Source organism: Coregonus clupeaformis, chromosome 36 (assembly GCF_020615455.1).
Source record: "Coregonus clupeaformis isolate EN_2021a chromosome 36, ASM2061545v1, whole genome shotgun sequence".
NCBI lineage: Eukaryota > Metazoa > Chordata > Actinopteri > Salmoniformes > Salmonidae > Coregonus > Coregonus clupeaformis.
In genome coordinates this window covers 640685-662558 of record NC_059227.1, presented here as the reverse complement: position 1 = coordinate 662558, position 21874 = coordinate 640685, and the positions used below count along the sequence as shown (strand labels likewise).

The 21874-nt window shown below is 45.9% G+C and overlaps 1 long non-coding RNA gene across 2 annotated transcripts; it reads left to right on the top strand.

Annotated features, from left to right (window-relative positions):
• Positions 1-375: 375 nt before the first annotated feature.
• On the top strand, positions 376-20981 carry LOC121552691. 2 transcript variants are annotated; one of them, XR_005997286.1, is made up of 3 exons: positions 376-671; positions 20181-20345; positions 20477-20981. It is a non-coding gene; the product is annotated as an uncharacterized LOC121552691 (long non-coding RNA). The 2 variants fall into 2 exon arrangements; XR_005997287.1 differs by lacking the exon at positions 376-671 and adding an exon at positions 19828-19864.
• Positions 20982-21874: the final 893 nt, after the last annotated feature.

Here is a 21874-nt window from a genome sequence, read left to right as displayed (position 1 = left end):
CTATTGAGTGGGAGAGAGGGATGGATCGGGAAATGGAAAGGGGAGATGGAGAGAGGTAGAAAGGGACAGAGCAAAGATGTAGAGAGGGAGGGCTAGTGGGGAAGGCAGGTGAGGAAATGGAAAGATTGATGGTGGAAAAGATGAGGGGTGAAAATTGGGTGATGAAGGGAGAGGGAAGAGAGAGGGAAGAGAGAGGGAAGAGAGAGAGAAGAGTGAGTGGGTGGGAGGGTTTCTCCCTCAAAACTGCTGCAGCACAGAGAAGTTTTCCTCCCCCTCTCTTCCCCTCTCTTGTGTGTGAATGGTGATTGGAGGGGAGGTGTGTGTGTGAAATCGGTGTCATTCTTTCGAGACCGAGCTCTCTGACGCTGTCTGTTTGTCAGTCAGTCTTCTCATAACCGCGCTCGCGTGTGAGAGGGCATGTGTGTGTGTGCATTTTTATTGCAGGGAGCAAGCTTGCGAGTATGTGAGTATTGCGAGTATGTGACCTTGCACACGTGTGTATTATTCCCAGAGAACACTGTGTGTGTATTTTTCTGTGCCTGTTTGCACAGCGGTGTGTGTGTGTGTGTTGTGTGTGTGTGTCTGTGTGTGTGTGTGTATGATTAACCGTCACTGCATCAGAGAGGCTGCAGGCAGATAGTGAAACACTTCAGGATCGTGATCGATGTACGGTAAGAATGCCAACTATCATTTATTGTGTGTGTGTGCTCGCCCGTGCCATGTCAATCATCCTCCGTTGATCCAGTTTTCCTACATTCTCCAAATTGCATGGTTTTCTTATCTTCCCAGTGACAGCCACTGATCCAGACAGTCTGTAAGGTATCTCATGCATGTAGGCAGTACTCTTATAGCGTTAACTCTAGGTCTGTGGTGGTACTGAAGAGGTGGCCAGCTCTCTCTGTGATCATGTATATTCTAGATGAACTATGTAAGTTGCTTCTAATCGGTATCTTCTTATACTGTCACTGAAGCTGTATGTTCAACTTGTCCTCTATAGTATACTGAGGTATTCATACGTGTTTCCGTGTGTACACAGTCATACCAATGTATATTATGTGTGTGTATATGTGTGTCTGTAATACACACTCATATTTCACTAATATATGTTTGCATGTACAATAGCCTGACACAGTTACTCATGGTGAACTGACGTCTATTGACATTGACATGTGGCTAGCTGTACTGCTAATATGGCGTTTTCCCTGTCCACAAACACACTGTTGGCTATTGTGTGTGGAGGTTGTTTGTCTAGATGTTCCAGGAGGCTGTTGTTTATTGAGCTAAATTAGTGTATTGATGTTGGTCCTTGTTGTGAAATAATTAGCTATCCACTATTAATTTAGCTAATACAAGATGTTTTTCATTATCTTTCCAATGGTGCTTCAGGACTAAGTGCTCATCCAGCATGCTCTCTCTCACCCACACAGCATTTGACATGTTCTGGGAATTGTACGTGTGTGTATGTTCCGTGGTCTTCTATACGATCTGTGCCTGCGCCAGCTGTGAACATGTCACAGCCTGCTAGTGACAGTGGCCGAGGCTCTCGTATTCCTGTCTCTGTCTGTGGCCACCCGCTGTCACTATCCCTATTCCCTACTAATGACTTTAACAGAGAAAGGAGCGACAGACCACTCTCCTCTCCTCTCCTCTCCTCTCCTCTCCTCTCCTCTCCTCTCCTCTCCTCTCCTCTCCTCTCCTCTCCTCTCCTCTCCTCTCCTCTCCTCTCCTCTCCTCTCCTCTCCTCTCCTCTCCTCTCCTCTCCTCTCCTCTCCTCATGTCTTTGTCTCTGTCTAGTGCTTTGTGTGGGTGGGTGGGTGGGTGGATGAGGGGCTGTAGATTTAGTGATGTTTGGTTGCTCCAGAGCTGTGCTGATAAAAATAGCATAAAGTCTCTCTCTCTCTCTCGCTCTCTCTCTCTCTCTCGTCTCTCTCTCTCTCTCTCGCTCATGTAATGACCCTGAAGGCTCCACACTTTTAACCATCATGGTCAGGGTGGGAAATTAGCCACAGTGGCTGGTGGATGCCCAAATTTTACCTGTCACTTACATGTTTTACCAGGCAATTTCTTTTCTGAAAATGTATGGTAATAAATATTTAAGATAAATCACAGAAACGCATCCCTTTCCTCCAACCCCTCTCTCCTCCTCTTACCCCTGTCCCTCTCCTCCTACCTTTCTCCTCGCCCCTCTCTCTCTGTGTGTGTGTGTGTATGTGTGTGTAGTGTGTGTGTGTGTGTGTGTGTGTGTGTGTGTGTGTGTGTGTGTGTGTGTGTGTGTGTGTGTGTGTGTGTGTGTGTGTGTGTGTGTCAGGGTTCGTACAGTGACAAGTCAAATTCAAGGACTTTCAAGTACTTTTTCAAGCAATAATATTTGTAATTATTTTATACGTTTTTATTTTCTTCAATTTGTAATAGGTCTTATTATGCAATTGTTTCTAATTGCCACCAGGTGGCAGTATATTGCCATTCCCTCATAAAAAAACAAAAACATTTACTAGTAATGTTGTAATTCAAGTAGCGATGAGCAGTTTTGGTACATGCCTACTGGTGAATACACATTTCAATGCACAAATGTATTAATACATAAATATGAAAAACAATACAATTGGTTTCAGTCCCAAAACAATTATTTATAACTGGAATATAATTATTCTAACTTAAATGATATAATTTTAATAAAAATACCTTGGAAAAACTGGAATATGATATCTCTAACTCAAACAACACTATTTCCATAAACCGGTAAAGTTCTAAATTCTCAATCTAAATAATACACTGACTGACTCCATAAAAACTGTTAGCAATAGTATTGTAACACAAAGTCACCAAATACATGCTAGAATATGGACCTTCCTAGCACAACATATTTACATAAAATAGCATATCAATGTCATAAAACTCATCATAGTTCGTAACTGGAATTTAATAACGCTAACTTAAACGATATCGTTTCCATAAAAATTCCTTGGGTAAACTGGAACATGATCTCAAACAACACTATTTCCATAAACCGGTAAAGTTCTAAATTCTAAATCTAAATAATACACTGACTGACTCCATAAAAGCTGTGGCATCAAGCCACAAAATTGATTAAGGCTAGTTCTCCTCTTTAGGCTCCTCTTCAAACTCCTCCTCCTCCGTCTTGCTAGCTCTTCTCTCTCTTGCTTCTCTCTGCTCCATGAAGTCTGGCCTTCTGGACCAGATGCTGGCTTGATGCCACAGCTAAATGGTTCGGGTGGGGTCAAAATCTTCTATGGAGGGAGTTGAAAGCTGTACAGTTAGTAGATCTGAGAGCATGTCTGACTTTAGGCCTGACCTCCAGTTGCCTTCAGTTTCATCAGGTTTAAGCCACGCTCACAGCCAGCTGTGGAGGCTGGTAGGGTCAGGATAAGATCTGCCAGCTGAAGAAGGTCAGGGCACTAGTGTTTTTAGGATGACGAGCAGAGAGCAGATGGTGTGTGTCTGTACAGGTGCGTGTGTGAGAGTGTGATTGCTGTACATGTAATAGAACTTGGCGATATAAAAAAAAATCCATATTGCGATAAATTGCATGAATTGATGCGATAACGATAAATAGAATGACATCTTTATAACATTAATGTGCACCACAGTTTATTTTTGTATTATTCTTTAAACTACTACTACTAGTTTGATGGTTGTAGCCGTCAATTGTCACATTAACAATCACTCATATTAGCAAACTTATTTCATTTCAAACTTCACATTTCTCTAGTATAGGCTACTTATCGTAATGAACAATATCAGCAAAATGCTTGCGATAAGTGATCGGTATGGTCAATGTTGATCATTTTCGGCTTATCGTCCCAGCTCTAGCATGTAGCATTATCTTTGCAGGTTACAGTGAAGCATGTGCTGAGCACAGTAGGTATGTGAGGGTGTGTGAGCAATGACGTCATTTGGTCACAATGCTACTCAGGACGTGGGCAACCCCCAGTTGAAGGTGCTCAAAATCAAACAATGCTTTCAGATCATACACAGAGCCAGTCAATATATAAACACTACAGAACGTTCATTAGACACTATATAAAACAATTGAGAACACAGCGTCCAGGGCATGTAGTTACAGAAAAAATGTTGTATATAGTAAACGCATTTTGCAATTAAAACAAAAAGTATAGTAATCAACCCACACCGATGTCCACCCCTCCGTCACCTGGACCCAGTGGGATTCGGCTCTCGCTCCCGAGGGCATATGATGGGATGGCTGCCGGGTGCCAGGGGTTCCTGCTCCAGGTGGAGCTCTACCTGGCGACCATCCACTCGGCTCCCTCGGGATACAAGAGCGTGTCCGCCCTCATCTCCTATCTGTCGGGGAGAGCGCTTGAGTGGGCCAACGCCGAATGGGGAGGAATAGATGCAGCGTTGGTTCGCTATGAGGATTTCACCTGCCGCTTACAGGCGGTCTTCGATCATCCACCTGAGGGGAGAGCGGTGGGGGAACGCTTGTTCCACCTCAGACAGGGGAAGAGGAGCGCATAGGACCTTGGCTGCCAGCGCGGGATGGAATGAGAGGGCCCTGATCGAGCATTACCGGTGTAGTCTACGTGAGGACGTTCGTCGGGAGCTGGCATGCAGGGACACCACCCTTACCCTCGACCAGCTGGTGGATTTATTTATACGGCTGGATAACCTGTTGGCCACCCGCGGACGTCCAGGTCAGGGTCCGTCCATTCCATCCCCCAGCACCTCCGATCCTACCCCTATGGTGCTCGGAAGTGCTGCTCTAAGGGTGACCGGAGGGGGGGCCGTTTCCTGAACCAACTGTGGCCGCAGAGGGCACACTGCTGGTCGGTGCTGGGGAGGTTCCCCAGGGAGTTGAGGCAGCAGGCAGGGCACTGGTGGATCATCCCAGGTGAGTAGGCACCCGACTCACCCAGAGCTCCCTGTTGCGCACATGTGTGTATGCATATAATTTCTTGAGTTTTCCCCGCATTCCCAGCATAAGGCGCTAGTAGGTTCAGGCGCAGCTGGGAACTTTATTGACCGTTCATTTGCACGTAGATTAGGGATCCCTATTGTTCCTGTTGATGTGCCCTTCCCTGTACATGCCTTAGATAGTCGTCCTTTAGGGTCGGGCCTGATTAGGGAGGTCACAGCTCCACTATGTATGAAAACGCAGGAGGGTCATGTGGAGAGAATTAGTCTCTTCCTGATCAATTCTCCTGTGTTTCCTGTGGTGTTGGGGCTTCCCTGGTTGGCCTCTCATGACCCCACTATTTCGTGGCAACATAGGGCTCTCAAGGGATGGTCACGTCAGTGCTCAGGGAGGTGTGTAGGTGTTTCCATAGGTTCAACTACGGTGGAGAGTCCAAACCAGGTCTCCACTATGCACATTCCCCCCGAATATGCCGATTTGGCTCTCGCCTTCTGTAAAAAGAAGGCGACTCAACTACCACCCCATCGACAGGGGGATTGTGCGATAAACCTCCAAGTAGGCGCTGCGCTTCCCCGAAGTCATGTGTATCCTCTGTCTCAGGAGGAGACGGCGGCTATGGAAACATATGTCGCCGAAACTCTGGCACAGGGATACATTCGGCCTTCCACTTCACCTGCCTCCTCAAGTTTCTTTTTTGTGAATAAGAAGGATGGAGGTTTACGCCTGTGCATTGACTATCGAGGTCTAAATCAGATCAGCGTGAAGTACAGTTACCCACTGCCTCTCATAGCCAGTGTGACAGAGTCATTGCACGGGGCGCGCTTCTTCACCAAATTGGATCTCAGGAACGCTTACAACTTGGTGCGTATCCGGGAGGGGGATGAGTGGAAGACGGCATTTAGTACCACCTCTGGGCACTATGAGTACCTCGTCATGCCGTACGGGTTGATGAATGCTCCATCAGTCTTCCAATCCTTCGTAGACGCGATTTTCAGGGACCTGCAAGGGCAGGGTGTAGTGGTGTATATAGATGACATTCTAATATACTCCACTACACGCGCCGAGCATGTGTCCCTGGTGCGCAAGGTGCTTGGTCGACTGTTGGAGCATGACCTGTACGTCAAGGCTGAGAAATATCTGTTCTTCCAACAGTCCGTCTCCTTCCTAGGGTACCGCCTGTCTGCGTCAGGGGTGGAGATGGAGAATGACCACATTTCAGCCATGCGTAATTGGCCGACTCCAACCACGGTAAAGGAGGTGCAGCGGTTCTTAGGGTTTGCCAACTACTACCAGAGGTTTATCCGGGGCTTTGGTCAGGTAGCGGCTCCCATTACCTCCTTGCTGAAGGGGGGACCGGTGCGACTGCAGTGGTCAGCTGGGGCGGACAGGGCTTTTGATCACCTGAAGGCTCTGTTTACCTCGGCTCCCGTGCTGGCTCATACTGATCCCTCTTTGGCATTCATAGTAGAGGTGGACGCGTCCGAGGCTGGGATAGGAGCTGTGCTGTCTCAGCGCTCGGGTACGCCACCAAAGCTCTGCCCCTGTGCTTTCTTTTCGAAGAAGCTCAGCCCGGCGGAGCGAAACTAAGATGTGGGGGACCGCTCTGAAGGCGTGGAGGCATTGGCTTGAGGGGGCTAAACACCCTTTCCTCATTTGGACTGACCACCGCAATCTGGAGTACATCCGGGTGGCGAGGTGACTGAACCCTCGCCAGGCAAGGTGGGCCATGTTTTTCACCCGTTTTGTTCTCACCCTATCCTACAGACCAGGTTCCCGGAACGCTAAGGCAGACGCACTGTCCCGGATGTATGACACAGAGGAGCGGTCCACGGATCCCACTCCCATACTTCCGGCTTCTTGCCTGGTAGCACCGGTGGTATGGGAGGTTGACGCGGACATCGAGCGGGCGTTACGTACGGAGCCCACTCCCACCCAGTGTCCAGTTGGGCTTCTGTACGTTCTGTCTGATGTCCACGATCGATTGATCTGTTGGGCCCACACGTCACCCTCCTCTGGTCATCCTGGCATCGGTCGGACAGTGCGCTGTCTTAGTAGGAAGTACTGGTGGCCCACTTTAGCTAAGGACGTGAGGGTTTATGTTTCCTCCTGCTCGGTGTGCGCCCAGTGCAAGGCACCTAGACACCTGCCTAGAGGGAAATTACTACCCCTACCCGTTCCACAACGGCCATGGTCACACCTATCGGTGGACTTCGTGACGGATCTTCCTCCGTCACAAGGTAACACCACGATCCTGGTCGTTGTGGATCGGTTTTCTTAGTCCTGCCATCTCCTTCCTTTGCCCGGTCTCCCTATGGCCCTACAGACTGCGGAGGCCCTGTCTGTAGGGCCATAGGGACTACGGGGTGCCTGAGGATATAGTGTCTGATCGGGGTCCCCAGATAACATCGAGGGTCTGGAGAGCGTTCATGGAATGTCTGGGGGTCTCGGTCAGCCTGACCTCAGGTTTTCACCCCGAGAGTAATGGGCAGGTGGAGAGAGTTAACAAGGATGTGGGTAGGTTTCTGTGGTCCTATTGCCAGGACCGGCCGGGGTAGTGGGCGGCTTTCATCCCCTGGGCAGAGATGGCCCAAAACTCCCTTTGCCACCTCTCCACTAACATGTCTCCATTTCAGTGTGTACTAGGTTATCAGCCGGTCCTGGCACCGTGGCATCTGAGCCAGATCGAGGCACCTGCGGTGGATGAATGGTTTCGGTGCTCGGAAGAGACATGGGACGCTGCCCATATGCGCCTGCAACGGGCCATCAGAAATCAGAAGGCGAGCGCCGACCGCCACGGCAGTGAGGCCCCGGCGTATGCACCGGAGGACCAGGTCTGGCTCTCGACCCGAAATCTGCCCCTTCACCTGCCCTGCCGGAAGCTGGGTCCGCGGTTTGTGGGGCCATTTAAAGTCCTGAGGAGACTGAACGAGGTATGCTATAGGTTACAGCTCCCCCCTGATTACCGTAGTAACCCCTCGTTCCATGTGTCTCTCCTCAGGCCGGTGGTGGCAGGTCCGCTCCAGCAGTCTGAGGTGCGGGAGGTTCCTCCGCCCCCTCTGGACATCGAGGGGGTCCCGGTTTATACTGTACGAGCCATCATCGACTCAAGGCGTCAGGCGAGGGGTCTTCAGTACCTCGTGGAGTGGGAGGGGTACGGTCCGGAGGAGAGATGCTGGGTGCCGGTGGAGGACATCCTGGACCCTTCCTTAGTGCAGGAATTTTACCGTCTCCACCCGGAACGTCCTGCGCCTCGTCCTCCAGGTCGTCCCCGAGGCCGGTGTCGGCGTGCTGCTGGAGCCGCGTGTCAAGGGGAGGGTACTCTCATGACTTCCGCTGAAGTTGTTGCCTCTCCTTGTTCGGGCGGCGTTCGGCGGTTGTCGTCACCAGCTTTCTAGCTGCCACCGATTTACGTTTCTTTTTCCATTTGCTTTGTCTTGAATGTACACACCTGGTTCCCATTACATTATATTATTTCCCTATTTAACACTCTGGTTCCCACATGGTTTTGTAGATGTTTGTTCTTTGTTTTGTGTCTGAGACTTTTGTGAGCTGGTGTGTTTTCCCTGTGTGGAAATTAGTGTTATTTATTTTTGAGTAAAGTACATTGTTTACTCAGTTCTTTGTCCTGCGCCTGACTCCGTCCTACCGCTGCACATTGACACTTGTCAGTACTGCAAGTAATACAGTATTGAATGTCTGTATATTCAGCACTTGCATAAAAATACAGTAGTCCAACTGCAAAAGCCCAAAGAACAAAGAAAACTCTAAATGAAAAGCACATTACAGTACACTCAGAAATGTTGTGCAGCTTCGAAATCAAAGTCAATGAGAGATTCATTCTGCCTCAGCATCACGTCTTTGTGTTGGTTCTGGCCAGAGGACTTCATCCACATCACAAGCAACATTGGCCCTTGCCAGGCAACGGGGGAAAAACCCTCTGGTGTGCCAGATCCAGCCTTGACAACACTCCACACCTATGTCAACACAGGCAAATTCCATTGCCTGTAAGATATTTTCCCTGGTATATGGGTTTCGGTCATAGACCTTCCACCGCCACGCAGAGAAAAACTATTCTATTGGGTTGAGGAAAGGGCTGTATGGTTGAAGGCAAACATTTATGAATCGCTGGTTGATGTTGAACCACTCGCGTGTCTGGACACCACGGTGAAAGCTGACATTGTCCCAAACCACGACATAGACAGGATGCACTGCCTGCTGATGATCCTGCTGCTCACGTTCAAACAAAACATCCCGAAGACCACCCAGAAATGTAAGAAGATGTTCAGTGTTATATGGCCCCAGGGTTGCATGATGTTGGAGAACCCCACGTACTTATGGCTGCACAAACGGTGACATTGCCACCACGCTGGCCAGGGACTTCCACAATGGCACGTTGGCCAATTATGTTCCTGCCTCTCCTTATCCTCTTCACCAGATTGAACACTGCTTCATCTACAAAAATGTATTCATGGGGCCTTTCCATGTAATCCAATTCAAACACTCTCTCTATATAAAAATAGATAAATAAGTAGTTTAGTAAGTGATACAGAAAGACAGACTTCTGCAATAGTGCATTTGTATGCCCTCCTGATTTACATACACTACAATATAGTGTAGTTTACAGTAACAGTAGGCTAGTAGCATAGCATTGTACTGTAAGCATCAGCGCTGAAAGTGTCTTAGTGTACACTTACCTGCACATACTGAAATCGTAGATCTTTGACCATTTCTGAGTTGCGCTCAAAGGGTACTCTGTACACTTGCTTCATGCGTACCCTGTTTGCGCTGGAGGACACAGTCAATGGTAGAAAGGCTGACACTGTTGATTCCTTCAAAGTTTACATTGTGTTCAACAACTCTTTGCTCTATTTCACGCAGTCGGATGGCATTGTTTTGAAGGACCATATGAACAATGAGAGCCTCTTACTGTTGGGAGAACATAGCAGGCCTTCCACCCTCATGTGGTAGTCTTGCAATTCTACAAAAAGGGAAAATGCACTTACAAACGTATACATACAGTAAAAATAGTAATGGACATTACTTCTATACGTAAAATATTGTATGGTAAGAAAATTATTCATTTTTTCCACCCAGTCCCCTTTCTATTGACAAAGTGATGTACTGAATCAAATCTATACAGTAAACTTTCAATGACCAAAATAAAAAGAAACAATTACCTGTTCTCTTCTCTGAATGTCCTGATTATGGTGGCCACAGAGAATCTGCTCAAATTGGGTTGTACTCTTTGTCCTGCTTCCCTCATTGTCATTCCATGAACAACAACATGGTCTATCACAGTTGTTCGAAAGCATCGCCCAGCTTGAGTATAGATACATTTATCAGCTAAAGATCGATGGTGTCGTGACGTGACTTATATTAATATGTTGACTGTTATTTATCGATTCACCTAACTATGTTTAATTGTCACTCGATTCAATTAATCATGTAACAAGTAACTTATTAGGAATTTGGGGCAGCACCGAAGAAGTTGTTTAACGAGTTGCTATCTCCTGAATTAAACTCTTAGATATACAGTGGCTTGCGAATGTATTCACCCCCCTTGGCATTTTTCCTATTTTGTAACCTTACAACCTGGAATTAAAATGATTTTTTTGTATCATTTGATTTACACAACATACCACCTTGAAGATGCAAAATATTTTTTATTGTGAAACAAACAAAAGTCAACACTTTGTAGAGCCACCTTTTGCAGCAATTACAGCTGCAAGTCTCTTGGGGTATGTCTCTATCAGCTTGGCACACCTAGCCACTGGGATTTTTGCCCATTCTTCAAGGCAAAACTGCTCCAGCTCCTTCAAGGTGGATGGGTTCCACTGGTGTACAGCAATGTTTGAGTCATACCACAGATTCTCAATTGGATTGAGGTCTGGGCTTTGACTAGGTCATTCTAAGACATTTCAATGTTTCCCCTTAAACCACAGTATGCTTAGGGTCATTGTTCTGCTGGAAGGTGAACCTCCGTCCCAGTCTCAAATCTCTGGAAGACTGAAACAGGTTTCCCTCAAGAATTCCCCTGTATTTAGCGCCATCCATCATTCCTTCAATTCTGACCAGTTTCCCAGTCCCTGCCGATGAAAAACATCCCCACAGCATGATGCTGCCACCACCATGCTTCACTGTAGGGATGGTGTTCTCGGGGTGGTGAGAGGTGTTGGGTTTGCGCCAGACATAGCGTTTTCCTTGATGGCCAAAAAGCTCAATTTTTGTCTCATCTGACCAGAGTACCTTCTTCCATATGTTTGGGGAGTCTCCCACATGCCTTTTGGCGAAAACGTGTTTGCTTATTGTTTTCTTTAAGCAACAGCTTTTTTCTGCCCACTCTTCCATAAAGCCCAGATCTGTGGAGTGTACGCCTTAAAGTGGTCCTATGGACAGATATTCCAATCTCTGCTGTGGAGCTTTGCAGCTCCTTCAGGGTTATCTTTGGTATTTTTGTTGCCTCTCTGATTAATGCCCTCCTTGTCTGGTCCTTGAGTGTTGGTGGGTGGCCCTCTCTTGGCAGGTTTGTTCTGGTGCCATATTCTTTCCATTTTTTTTATAAAGGATTTATTGGTGCTCCGTGGGATGTTCAAAGTTTCGGTTATAACCCAACCCTGATCTGTACTTCTCCACATCTTTGTCCCTGACCTGTTTGGAGAGTTACTTGGTCTTCATGGTGCCGTTTGCTTGGTGGTGCCCCTTGCTTAGTTGTATTGCAGACTATGGGGCCTTTCAGAACAGGTGTATATATACTGATATCATGTGACAGATCATGTGACACTTAGATTGCACACAGGTGGACTTTATTTGACTAATTATGTGACTTCTGATGGTAATTGGTTACACCAGATCTTATTTAGGGGCTTCATAGCAAGGGGGTGAATACAAATGCACGCACCATTTTTCCATTATTTATGTTTTAGAATTTCTTGAAACAAGTTATCTTTTTCATTTCACTTCACCAATTTTGACTATTTTGTGTATGTCCATTACACTACCGGTCAAAAGTTATGCACTACTCAGTCAAGGGTTTTTCTTTATTTTTGCTATTTTGTAATTGTAGAATAATAGTGAAGACATCAAAACTATGACGTAACACATATGGAATCATCTAGTAACCATTTTATTTTTAAACAAATCAAAATATATATTATATTTGAGATTCTTCAAATGGACACCCATTGCCTTGATGACAGCTTTTCACACTCTTGGCATTCTCTCACCCAGCTTCACCTGGAATGCTTTTCCAACAGTCTTGAAGGAGTTCCCACATATGATGAGCACTTGTTGGCTGCATTTCCTTCACTCTACGGTCCGACTCATCCCAAACCATCTCAATTTGGTTGAGGTCGGGTGATTGCGGAGGCCAGGTCATCTGATGCAGCACTCCATCACTCTCCTTCTTGGTAGAATAGCAAGCCTGGAGGTGTGTTGGGTTATTGTCCTGTTGAAAAACAAATGATAGTTCCACTAAGCGCAAACCAGATGTGATGGCGTATCGTTGCAGAATGCTGTGGTAGCCATGCTGGTTAAGTGTGCCTTGAATTCTAAATAAATCACAGACAGTGTCACCAGAAAAGCACTCCCACACCATAACACCTCCTTCTCCATGCTTTACGGTGGGAACTACACATGCGAAGATCATCCGTTCACCCACACCGCGTCTCACAAAGACACGGCGGTTTGAACCAAAAATCTCCAATTTGGACTCCAGACCAAAGGACACATTTCCACCGGTCTAATGTCCATTGCTCGTGTTTCTTGGCCTAAGCAAGTCTCTTCTTCTTATTGGTGTCCTTTAGTTCTGGTTTCTTTGCAGCAATTCCACCATGAAGGCCTGATTCACACAGTCTCCTCTGAACAGTTGATGTTGAGATGTGTCTGTTACTTGAACTCTATGAATCATTTATTTGGCCTGCAATTTCTGAGGCTGGTAAGTCTAATGAACTTATCCTCTGCAGCAGATGTATCTCTGGGTCTTCCTTTCCTGTGGCAGTCCTCATGAGAGCCAGTTTCATCATAGCGCTTTATTGTTTTTGCGATTGCACTTGAAGAAACTTTCAAAGTTCTTGAAATGTTCCATATTGACTGACCTTCACGTCTTAAAGTAATGATGGACTGTCGTTTCTCTTTGCTTATTTGAGCTGTTCTTGCCATAATATGGACTTGGTCTTTTACCAAATAGGGCTATCTTCTGTATACCCCCCTATGTGTAACTTCATCGTTTTGATATCTTCACTATTATTCTACAATGTAGAAAATAGTAAAAATAAAGAAAAACCCTTGAATTAGTAGGTGTTCTAAAACTTTTGACCGGTAGTGTATACATATTTCGATAACAGTCCCTTATTAAATAATTACCTCTTATCAGTCTCATTCTGAACGTCGCATAATCCTTGAACCTGCAGGTTATTGATTACTAACGTAATACAGTGAAAACAGGCCCCTGTGGACTGGACTAACAATAGCATGAATGCTTGGGTAGAAGGAGGGTTGGCTGATTCAGAGAGGGGGGAGACAAAGGAACTCACCTATCGGACATTTGTAAACTATGCTCACGGAAATACAAATGTTTAGCACCCGCTCATTTGGATTAGAAATGCAACATGTATTTATGTGTAGCTGTCCTCGATAGTTGAGTTGATGATGTAGGACTCTGGTTTGCCCACCAGAGACCCCAGGGACCCCCCAGAGTTTCTGGTCGTAGTGGTGGTTAGAATGGATACTTCAGAGTACCCTGTAATTCGTAGAGTTGATCTGTTAGGATCGATACTTCAGATGTACCAACGGTTGTCTGAGAGGGATTGTCCTTCCCAACTCGCGTCTTTAGTGAAAGTTCTCTAGACGGCTATACATGCCAGCTGCAGACTGGTAATGCTAAGGTCTAGTGCGTTGTCTTTTTCTTCACCTCATGTAGAGGTTGAGAGTTTCAGAGTTTCACCATTTTGTAACATTTAGCTCACGCTTCATGTCTGCTGGTCTGTAGAGTGTCAACCATTTTAAGCCATGGGGCTTCCTGGTCTTCTTGGTCTAACCATTTTAAGCCGTGTAGCTTCAGCTTCACACTTCCTGGTCTGGTAGAAATTCAACCATTTGCAACATCTGACTTATACCGTATTCTGCTTGGTCTGAGGTGAATTTCGTCATGAGGGGTTTTATACTTGAGTAGAAAAGGGGGCATTTCATCATGTTTGTGCTCATCTGGGCATTGCCACTGACTGAGAACAAATCAATATGGAAACAATCATCTCATCTAGAATGCTAAAATCACATTGTTATCTTCACAAAATTGTTATTATACTTATTCATTCATTTTATACGACAATTAGATGCAAACCTCATAACTGGAAAGTGTACACCCCCAGAGATACAGTTATGTTGTTCCACCGTCTTTAATGACATCACAACATAGTAACGAATTTGACATGATTGTTCTTTAAGTCGCCACCGACCATTTCCCACATTCTTTGAAGTATGAATATTGTTTCATTATCCACTTTTGGATGCTGGAGTCTTGGCGGGAAGACTTCCTTTGTTCCACAGGGAACTTCCCTCTCCCAATACTGCATGGCACGGAAAAGAGCGTTTCTGCAAGGAATTTACGACCGGTCATAAAACTGGCCCCCAGGAAAGGGGGTGTTCAAGCCTTCTTTGATCCTTAACCCATGAGGGCAACTCATGACAATGGGTATGTTTGTGTTACACAGACAAAACATTTTTCTGCTGAAAATATCATATTGATGTGCTTATAAAGGCAATATGCCTGCACTTTACCTAGCAAATCAAAATAAGTTGTGTGTAGAGTGCAACTTCAGCTGTCTAACAAGAAGTAGAATGGCATTTTATTCCTATGGTCTATTTGAATGACATGCACATCTCTCTGGGTGAAGTTCTGTCTTCAAGTCTCCAGTGGGTAAATAAGTCCCTTCCGTCTATGTAATGTATTACAGGTTATAGAAAGGTGCAGTCAGGTATCATGAGGGGTGCGTATGACACTCCATCCTGGATATGACAGAGTTTGCCTCAATCCATGGGTCCAGCTAGTCAAACATTAGGCATATGACAAGAAGTACATGGAGTGGAATGTCAGCTAGACAGAGACTGGTACCTAGGTTAGGGTCCAGCAGGCTAAGTTCAATAACTACAGGCAGATTGCTAAATTCATTTGAAATCAATCACTTTTTGACAGCAACCCTTTTGATTTGAACTAAATCCTCCATACATTGTTGTAGAAGTTCAAAGAAAGTTACTTTTTGGACCTGAATGCCAAAACATTTTTTATTTTTTATTTATTTCACCTTTCTTTAACCAGGTAAACCAGTTGAGAACAAGTTCTCATTTACAACTGCGACCTGGCCAAGATAAAGCAAAGCAGTGCGATAAAAACAACAACACAGAGTTACATATGGGGTAAAACAAAACAAAGTCAAAAATACAACAGAAATAAATATATATACAGTGTGTGCAAATGTAGCAAGTTATGGAGGTAAGGCAATAAATAGGCTATAGTGCAAAATAATTACAATTAGTATTAACACTGGAATGATAGATGTGCAAGAGATGATGTGCAAATAGAGATACTGGGGTACAAATGAGCAAATTAAATAACAATATAGGGATGAGGTAGTTGGGCGGGCTAATTTCAGATGGGCTGTGTACAGGTGCAGTGATCGGTAAGGTGCTCTGACAACTGATGCTTAAAGGTAGTGAGGGAGATAAGTGTCTCCAGCTTCAGAGATTTTTGCAATTTGTTCCAGTCATTGGCAGCAGAGAACTGGAAGGAATGGCGGCCAAAGGAGGTGTTGGCTTTGGGGATGACCAGTGAGATATACCTGCTGGAGCGCATACTACGGGTGGGTGTTGCTATGGTGACCAATGAGCTAAGATAAGGCGGGGATTTGCCCAGCAGTGATTTATAGATGGCCTGGAGCCAGTGGGTTTGGCGACGAATATGTAGTGAGGACCAGCCAACAAGAGCGTACAGGTCACAGTGGTGGGTAGTATATGGGGCTTTGGAGACAAAACGGATGGCACTGTGATAGACTACATCCAATTTGCTGAGTAGAGTGTTGGAGGCTATTTTGTAAATGACATCGCCGAAGTCAAGGATCGGTAGGATAGTCAGTTTTACGAGGGCATGTTTGGCAGCATGAGTGATGGAGGCTTTGTTGCGAAATAGGAAACCGATTCTAGATTTAACTTTGGATTGGAGATTCTTAATGTGAGTCTGGAAGGAGAGTTTACAGTCTAACCAGACACCTAGATATTTGTAGTTGTCCACATACTCATTCAACCAATAAAGGTGCTCAAAGTTGACCATGTCTTCATCACTGGAAAATATAAACAGTTTAGATTGAATCATTTAAAAGCTTACAAGCAGGGTTGTCAAACTATTTTATAAAACTGGAGATTATTTGTATTTTACAAAAATTGTAATTTTTTAATCTTTAACGTCAATTATGTAAAAATGCATAAACTCTGATTTTTTTTCATATTCACATAATTGCCCCCTTACATTCAATAACTGGTTGTGCCACCTTTAGCTGCAGTGACTGCAACCAAATACTTCCTGTAGTTGTTGATCAGTCTCTCACATCGCTGTGGAGGAATCTTGGCCCACTCTTGCATGCAGAACTGCTTTAACAACATTTTTGGGTTTTCAAGCATGAACTGCTCGTTTCAAGTCCCACCACAACATCTCAATTGGGATTAGGTCTGGACTTTGACTATGCCATTCCAAAACTTCAAATTTGTTGCTTTTTAACCATTTTCATGTAGACTTGATTTTGTGTTTTGGATCATTGTCTTGCTGCATGACCCAGCTGCGCTTCAGCTTCAGCTTCAGCTCACAGACAGACAGCCTGACATTCTCCTGTAGCATTCTCTGACACAGAGCAGAATTCATGGTTCCTTCTATTAAGGCAAGTCGTCTAGGTTCTGAGGCAGCAAAGCATCCCCAAACCACCACACTACAACCACCATGCTTGACCGTTGGTATGAGGTTCTTACCATGGAATGCAGTGTTTGGTTGTCACCAAACATAATGGGACTCATCTCGTCTAACCAGTTCACCTGGAAGCACATCAAGACTCTTGAAAGAATGTTCTATGGACAGATGAGTTAAAAGTATAACTTTTTAGACAACATGGGTCCCATTGGGTCCCATTGGGTCCCATTGACGCGAACTGGCTGAGTCGATTCAGTGGCTAGCTTTGCACTTGGCTGGCTAACAGTAGCTGCTCGGGGTAAGTTATAACCTACATTTGTGTTTTGTTTTTACTTACTGGTAACCAGAGTCGTTCAAGGGAATTCGGGACATGGGTGACTAGTTAACGTTAGCTTAGCTCTCTCTGTGTGTTCGTGCCGTGGGAGGAGGGTTTGTTTTTCATTGGCAGAGAGCAATGGCTACCTAGTATGCTAACTATTCTAGCTAACTAACTGGCTGAATAAGTTGACGACGGACTCGCTCAAGCTGTCGGGACTAACCCAGAACTTTACACAACGTTAGACACGGACACGAATGATCTGCTTGGCGTGTTGACACACTGGTGGTTTGTTGTGGCCGAGTATTGGTGCTAAACCGTGTTGTTGGAGGCTGGCATGCTAATTGGCTGTGGCGTCATAGGATTCGGTGCCCTGGACGGTTTTCACGGAAGAATACTCTACCAAGTTAGCTAGTAATAAACTAAGTTAGTCTATTCCTAGAAAACATTGAACCGCTATAGTTTACAACAATTATATTTTCTGAGGTGGAAGTTGGGAGAGTTATATTTGGGTGTTTCAGTGAAACGTAAGTGAGGGAGGCCCCGCTCTCTCGCTTTCCCAGATGTTTAGTTCATTTCATTCCGATCTCCTTTGGATTATTGTAGCCATTTTCTGTAGCCTGTCAACTACGTGTCTGTCTATCCCTGTTCTCTCCTCTCCACACAGGCTGTACAAACGCGGCTGCTGCCACTCTAACCTGGTGGTCCCTGCACGCACGACCCACTTGGAGTTCCAGGTCTCCGGCAGCCTCTGGAACTGCCGTTCTGCGGCCAACAAGGCAGAGTTCATCTCAGCCTATGCTACCCCCCAGTCCCTCGACTTCTTGGCGCTGACGGAAACATGGATTACCACAAAAAACACTGCTACTGCTACTGCTCTCTCCTCGTCTGACCATGTGTTCTGGCATACCCCGAGAGCATCTTGTCAGCGGGGTGGTGGCACAGGAATCCTCATCTCTCCCAAGTGGACATTCTCTCTTTCTCCCCTGACCCATCTGTCTATCTCCTCATTTGAATTCCATGCTGTCACAGTCACTAGCCCATTCAAGCTTAACATCCTTGTCATTTATCGCCCTCCAGGTTCCCTTGGAGAGTTCTTCAATGAGCTTGACGCCTTGATAAGTTCCTTTCCTGAGGATGGCACACCCCTCACAGTTCTGGGTGACTTTAACCTCCCTACGTCTACCTTTGACTCATTTCTCTCTGCCTCCTTCTTTCCACTCCTCTCCTCTTTTGACCTCACCCTCTCACCGTCCCCCCCTACTCACAAGGCAGGCAACACGCTTGACCTCATCTTTACTAGATGCTGTTCTTCTACTAATCTCACTGCAACTCCCCTCCAAGTCTCCGACCACTACTTTGTATCATTTTCTCTCTCGCTCTCCTCCAACACTACTCACTCTGCCTCTACTCAGATGGTAATGCGCCGCCGCAACCTTCGCTCTCTCTCTCCCACTACTCTCTCCTCTTCCATCCTATCATCTCTTCCCTCTGCTCAATCCTTCTCCCTCAAATCTCCTGATTCTGCCTCCTCAACCCTCCTCTCCTCCCTTTCTGCATCCTTTGACTCTCTATGTCCCCTATCCTCCCAGCCGGCTCGGTCCTCCCCTCCGGCTCCGTGGCTTGACGACTCATTGCGAGCTCAAAGAACAGGGCTCCGGGCAGCCGAGCGGAAATGGAGGAAAACTAGACTCCCTGCGGACCTGGCATCTTTTCACTCCCTCCTCTCCACATTTTCTTCCTCTGTTTCTGCTGCTAAAGCCACTTTCTACCACTCTAAATTCCAAGCATCTGCCTCTAACCTTAGGAAGCTCTTTGCCACCTTCTCCTCCCTGCTTCTCCTCCCTCTGTCTCCGCACCACGTGCTCTCACCACTGGTGTCCCCCAGGGCTCAATTCTAGGCCCTCTCCTATTCTCGCTATACACCAAGTCACTTGGCTCTGTCATATCCTCACATGGCCTTTCCTATCATTGCTACGCAGACGACACACAATTAATCTTCTCCTTTCCCCCTTCTGATAACCAGGTGGCGAATCGCATCTCTGCATGTCTGGCAGACATATCAGTGTGGATGACGGATCACCACCTCCTCCCAGAGTGCAAAGAGCCTTGGTGTGACCCTGAACAACACCCTGTCGTTCTCCGCTAACATCAAGGCGGTGACCCGATCCTGTATGTTCATGCTCTACAACATTCGCGAGTACGACCCTGCCTTACACAGGAAGCGGCACAGGTCCTAATCCAGGCACTTGTCATCTCCCATCTGGATTACTGCAACTCGCTGTTGGCTGGGCTCCCTGCCTGTGCCATTAAACCCCTACAACTCATCCAGAACGCCGCAGCCCGTCTGGTGTTCAACCTTCCCAAGTTCTCTCACGTCACCCCGCTCCTCCGCACACTCCACTGGCTTCCAGTTGAAGCTTGCATCTGCTACAAGACCATGGTGCTTGCCTACGTAGCTGTGAGGGGAACGACACCTCCGTACCTTCAGGCTCTGATCAGTCCCTACACCCAAACGAGGGCATTGCGTTCATCCACCTCTGGCCTGCTGGCTCCGCTACCTCTACGGAAGCACAGTTCCCGCTCAGCCCAGTCAAAACTGTTCGCTGCTCTGGCACCCCAATGGTGGAACAAGCTCCCTCACGATGCCAGGACAGCGGAGTCACTCACCACCCTCCGGAGACACTTGAAACCCCACCTCTTTAAGGTATACCTGGGATAGGATAAAGTAATCCTTCTACACCCCCCCCAAAAAAAAAAGAGTGCTTGTCCCACTGGCTATCATAAGGTGAATGCACCAATTTGTAAGTCGCTCTGGATAAGAGCGTCTGCTAAATGACGAAAATTTAAATGTAATTGTTAATGTTTATCTAGCATCTGGGTCAAGAAAACCCGTCTGGGCCACAAAACCTTAGCATAGATTTCCGATTGGCAAAGTGTTTCTAGCAATATACTAATGGTAATCTAGCCATGTTTTCAAACATTTAACACTGTGTATTCTGTTGATGTTGTCCCTAATGTAGAAAACTCTGATGCAGAGCAAGATGTGCTGCCCACTGCCAGCTACTCCTGCTCGAGCCCATCCACCCGGGATTGTTCTTCACCAGCTGTCTAGCCCACCCCACCCTTGCCAGCTCTCCAGCCAATCCAGCTCTCTCTCTCACCAGTTCACTACCAACCAAAAAACGGTACTTTGTAGATTGCCAATGTTTGTTTCATTTTGTGGACACGTGGAGCCACCACCAGCCTCCATGGGTGGTTCATAGCATCCACAGCAAAGGTGTGTATTGGATTCTGATCATATTCTTTCTTATGTCAGGCAAAAGGAAGTCAGAATCGGGCCGAAGAGACTTGGTTGAAGCTTTAAAGGAGTTGCAGAGCAATGACCAGGAACTACTATAAAGCTGACTTCTACACAACAACACTTTCAATATATGAAGTAGAGGAAAAAGAAAGGGCTGCAGAGATTGCAGCACGGGCTGAGGAGCGGCGCAGTTTCAACCAGGGATTCCGCTGCATCCTGGGACGACTGGTGGACACAATTGCCACGTCGCGTCCACACCCTTGCTTCTTATTTGTACATAGTTCACGTGTTTGCATGGTTTGATTTGAACTATTTGCTTTTATGCACATTGCAGTCTTATTACTTCTTATTTGTACATAGTTCACATGGTTTGTTTCACTCTGTTTGTTTTTATGCACATTGCAGTCTCTTCTTATTTGTAAAGTTCCTACCTTTAATTTTTTAAGAATGATTTACTATGTTCTATTTAAAGTTTGCATGTGTACTTTGAGCACACATTGGGTCATTTCCACTCTCAGAAATAAACACTTCAAAGACATTTGTGATGTTTCCTGTTCTACACTCAATTAATTAATAATATACAGTACCAGTCAAAAGTTTGGACACACATACTCATTCAAGGGTTTTTCTTTATTTTTTAAAACTATTTTCTACATTGTATAATAATAGTAAATACATCAAAACTATGAAATTATACATACATAATCATGTAGTAACCAAAAAAGTGTTACCCAAATCAAAATATATTTTATATTTGAGATTCTTCAAAGTAGCCAGCCTTTGCATTCATGACAGCTTTGCACACTCTTGGCATTCTCTCAACCAGCTTCACCTGGAATGCTTTTCCAACAGTCTTGAAGGAGTTCCCACATATGCTGAGCACTTGTTGGCTGCTTTTCCTTCACTCTGCAGTCTGACTCATCCCAAACCATCTCAACTGGGTTGAGGTTGGGGGATTCTGGAGGCCAGGTCATCTGATGCAGCACTCCATCAATCTCCTTCTTGGTAAAATAGCCCTTAGACAGCCTGGAGGTGTGTTGGGTCATTGTCCTGTTGAAAAACAAATGATAGTCCCACTAAGCCCAAACCAGATGGGATGGCGTATCGCTGCAGAATGCTGTGGTAGCCATGCTGGTTAAGTGTGCCTTGAATTCTAAATAAATCCCAGACAGTGTCACCAGCAAAGCACTCCCACACCATAACACCTCCTCCTCCATGCTTTACGGTGGGGAATGCACATGTGGAGATCATCCGTTCACCCACACTGCGTCTCACAAAGCCACAGCGGTTGGAACCAAACATTTCCAATTTGATGAATAGGGCCCTGTGTTTTGTGCAATCATGTGACATGCCTGGATTTGTTATGTCTCATCTTGGCACCAAAAACTCAGGGCCCTTATGGACATAGTACAA